Raw genomic sequence first — 5,000 nt, 5'->3', positions numbered from 1 at the left:
AATATTTTCGACATAAACGGTAGACATGAAATCGGTCTGTAATTCTCCATGATCAAGCTGTGGCTTAATAAGCGGTTTGATAACTGACATTTAAAAGTTTCTTGGGACATTAATAATATTAAGAAGAGGTTCTGTGGGGGGCCTGGGCAGCAGACCCTCCTGACAAAAAGCTATCAAAATAATTTAGATACGTCAAATCGTTCCAAATTGTTTTATACAATGCTGCCCCTAGGGGGTGCTATAACGAAACAAAACTGTCATAACTTTGAAGCCGTTTGAGTGACAAAGTTCAAATTAAATGTGCATATTCTTTGGTTCAAATGCTAACACATTTGTAAAAAATCGATTCAACAAATTAACTAAAATGGCCACCACCGGTTCGCACCTTATAACTCGTATCGGGAATGGCCAAGGGTTACGGTGGCGGTATAATGAGATCATTTTTAGCATAACTCTGGAATCGTATAGGCTACGATACAAATGTGTAGCTACTCTGAATGCACCAGTGCCCCACAATGATATGGTCACTTTATTTTCCATTTCCACAAGTCACGTTTTGTACCATTTCAATTTATTCGAAAATCCTACTTTTTCGAACTCGTCCTAAACCGTTTGATAGATTCTCATGAAACTTGGCATATATCATCTACAGACTCTCCTGACCAATATATATCAAAATTATTGTATTGCATTGAATCGTTCCAAAGATATAAGCTAATATATGATATACCAACCAGGGGTCAACATCATTTCAAGACTCACATGTCCTTGGCAAGCCTAGGACTAAAGCATGATTAATCTTCAGGGTTTATATGAGCAATGCATTATTAATCAGGTGCAGAAGATCGTATGCCATCACACTATTCGCTGTATGAATCGCTTCCCTCCGGGAGACGATATAGAGTCCCATTTTACAAATGAAATGGATACAAGAATTCCTTTGACCTTGAGGTTTAAATAGATTTTCTCGTTCAGTCTCGGATGTCTACTGAGTTCATGTTCACTTCCTCTCCTCGTCGTAAACTCTTCATTCACCGCTTCAGCTCTGACAGATAATCCATCATGGGTTATTTGGTTTCATACAGGCACTAATGTACAATATTGATCCGTTTCAGCTGGACTAATATTGATCAACAGGACAGTGGCATGAAAACCCCTCTGTGGACTATCTAGATTCCCTTTCAAGAGAAAATTCACTTATTCAACATTTTTAACCTTTGTTTGACTTTGTTTTTTTTACTTTTCAATTACATTTTGTTAAATGATTAAATATAATGATTAAATCATAACTGCATAAGTATTATATTTGATCAAATATTATTTCAAGGAAAACATGGCATGTCTATTTTTTGCAGCATTCCCACACTCGATATTTTCAAGATTTATTTTATTTTATTATGAAATTCAAGTGAGTGCACAGTCATGGAAAAACTACAAATATAAGGGAATTTTAAAACAGACTTTTCATGGCTTTACATGGTGTGTGTGTGTGAGAGTGTGTGTGTGAGAGTGTCACACTACCAGGACCCCAGGACCTACCGTGGAGCTGATCTGCCCACTGACCATCGACTTGTCATCTGTAAGATGCGCCTGCCATTCTTCCACTTCGGTGGTGGGTGTAAACCCAGGGCCCCTTTCAAACCCATAGTGGCCTGGTCTAGGCTAGCTGATGAAAGTTGCAAGCGAGAATTTCAGCATCGCTTGCAGCTGGAGTTGGCATCGTCCCCCACTCCTCTGGATGTCGAGGGGAAATGGGCGAGGTTTAGGGCTGTGGCTCATGTAACTGCAATGGCAGTTTTGGGCACACGGTCCAGACCTCCTCAGAAACCCTGGCTGACAGAGGAGGTGTTCAGGCTGGCTGAGAAAAAGCGACAGGCCCACTCTCATCGTCTACAGCATCCCACGTCAGAGAATGAGGAGGATTACCGCAGCCTTCGCTCGGAGGTTCGGAGAGCCGTGAGGCGCTGCAAGGATGGTTGGTGGTCGCGGGTTGCTGAGGAGATGGAGTCTGCCTCAGTGGCCCATGATCACAAATCGCTCTTTAATTCTATCAAAAAAGTTACTTGCAGCCACACCTATTACCATCATTAGGGAAAGAATGGTGATCCAATCTCCGACCCCCAGAAACAGGTTTACAGATTTGCTGAGCATTTCTGTGAGGTCCTGGGGAGGGAAGTCCCTGAGCCTGGAAAACATTGTGGGACAAAGTGGGGATGACCCTGCTGGGGCTCGTGGTGCCACAAATATTGAAGGAAGAAGTCACTCCTTGTGGGTGGCTGGCTGAGGTACCATCTTTAGAGGAAGTACTGAAGGCGATCCAGAGCCTGAGGCCAGGAAAGGCACCGGGCAGAGATGATCTCCCCAGTGAAATGCTGAGGGAGGGTGGTGTTTGTGCACAGACTGCCCTACATGACATCATAACAACAGTCTGGACCACTGGGCGGGTTCACGAGGATTGGAAGGATGCCCTGGTGGTCCCTCTCTTTAAAAGGGGGACCGCTCAGATTGTAATAACTATAGGGGCATCTCACTCCTCAGTGTGCCAGGAAAGGTCCTGGCAAGGATTATTCAACATTGCCTTGCCAGGCACGCTGAGGAGAGACTTGCGGAGCCCCAGTGTGGTTTCAGGAAGGGGCGGTCTTGCACAGATGCCATATTCTCTGTCCGTCTGCTACAGCAGAGGTGTAGGGAATTCCAGCAAGACCTACATCTCTGCTTTATTGACCTGGTCAAGGCCTATGATACCATCAGTAGGCCTGGGCTCTGGGTTGTTTTTCGTGCTTTCGGAGTCCCAGACCCGCTGCTCGCGATCATTAAGGACCTTCATGATGGCGAGCGGGCCCGGGTAAAACTACGTGGTCGGGAGTCGGAGCCATTCCCTGTTCACCTTGGAGTGCGACAGGGATGTCCTCTGGCCCCCACATTATTTAATATCTATTTTGACCATGTGGTTCGTGAAGCCTTCGATGGCTGTACTGGAGGAATTTCCATCTGGTACAGATATAATGGGAGGTTGATCGATGCCGGGTGCTGATCAAGGGATGGCTCCCTATTGGTCAACCACATTATGTATGCTGATGATCTGGTGATTGCTGCTCACTCAGAGGAGGAGTTGGAGGCGCTGCTGATGAACCTGGAGCTTGCCACTAAGAGATGGGGCCTTACCATCAGCCCAACCAAAACTAAGCACCTTCCTGGGTATTATGTACCAACGGACACTACACCCCCACAGCTCCCAATTGGTGATGGGGCAGTTGTGGAGAGAGTGGAGTGTTTTCCATACCTGGGAAGTGTGCTTATGACCAGCTCCGGTTTGACAACAGAGGTCTCACTCCGAATCAGTCGAGCGGCATTATCTTTTCATCGGCTGCGTAATGCTGTATGGAAGCTACCCGGTTTGTCGCTCCGCACAAAGCTTCAAGTATTCTCGGCCACGGTCATTCCCTCCCTTCTCTATGCTTGCGAAACGTGGACCCCCCTAATGGAACATCATCGCCGGCTAGAAACATTTAGGCTGGCCTGCCTAAGATCCATCCTGGGTTTAACCAGGCTGGATTGTGTGAGGAGCTCACAAGTCTTTGAAAGATGTGGACAAAGTCCGATCGGTGAGCTCCTCCGGCAGGCAAGGTTGCGTTGGCTGGGTCATGTAGCCCGCATGCCCGGCCACCGCATGCCTAAACAGTATTGTTTGGCCGGATAGAGGGGGCTAAGCAGGCGCGGCATGGGCTGGAGAAGAGATGGAGTGATGTGGTAGAGGAGGATCTGGAGCTGAGTGGACTTGCCGACGACTGGTACCAGCAGTGTCAAGATCGGCCTCTTTGGAGGAGGCTTGTGAAGGATGCTGCTGGCCAGTTGGAGGCAGTCGCCCTCCAACAACAACGGAGGGCAGAGGAGCGACGCTCACAACAACGAGCAGATTGCAGGGTGGCTAAAGCACAGCAAGTTGGCACAGTAGGGGGCACAGGTGGTGCATCAACCAGTCATTCGACCCATGTCACCGGTTGGATCTGTCCCGTGACCTCCTGCCAGCGGGCGTTCGACACTTCACGTGGCCTTAACGTGCACATAGCCTGGCACAAGCGTCGTGGTGACGGCACCGCCACTTAGTGGCGAATGGCGGTTGTTTGTTTGTTTGTTTTGGTGAGAATGTGTGAGTGTGTGAGTGTGTGTGTGAGTGTGTGTGTGTGAGTGTGTGTGTGAGTGTGTGAGTGTGTGAGTGTGTGCGAGTGTGCGAGTGTGCGAGTGTGAGTGTGTGAGTGAGTGAGTGTGTGAGTGTGTGTGTGTGTGTGTTTCACTTAGAAATAAAAAGAAACTAAGAATAATAAAATGGTCAGATTTTCATTGAAACACACAAGATGCTCTTCGTGCCAGCTTGAGTTCATTTGTACCCTTCTGTGTGACATCAGACTCACCTGATAATCAGACTGATGTTGATTCACGCTCGTCTGTGTGACGTGAGCAGAAATGACAGATCGTCCAGCATGAATCAGTGACGAGAAATTCACATCTGCAAGTTTACACTGTTAAACATATCCAGCATTTCAAAAAGAACATTCGAGTCGACGGGTCTGCATGAAACACACACTTTAATGTGACCATATACAAACAACATCTGCTGAAGCAAACAGAGGGGAATGTTCTCAATAACACGCTCACATCTTTATATCTGCCGTAAAAAGTTTCCTTCTAACTGATCGTGGATCAGTCCTGTCCCTGATCTCTATACGATAGAGGTCAGACGTGGAGTGAGGGTATCTGATCCCAAATCAGACTTTAAAGGAAACTATAGAGCAACACAATGAGAGTTACCAGATCAAATACCGCAAAGATGCGTTCACACTAGACAAGCTCAATGCAAATAAAAGGCAACATACAATCGTGCATTTTTGCATAGCAAAATAAAATCGTAATGTCCCATGTCAAATCTGAAAGTCTTGTTTTGGGTGGTTTCCATTTTCCCAAAAGACATTGTGAATGTAATTTTAGTGATTATTCATAAT

Source organism: Xyrauchen texanus, chromosome 31, assembly GCF_025860055.1.
Source record: "Xyrauchen texanus isolate HMW12.3.18 chromosome 31, RBS_HiC_50CHRs, whole genome shotgun sequence".
Lineage (NCBI taxonomy): Eukaryota > Metazoa > Chordata > Actinopteri > Cypriniformes > Catostomidae > Xyrauchen > Xyrauchen texanus.
Note: the sequence above shows the minus strand (reverse complement) of the source record.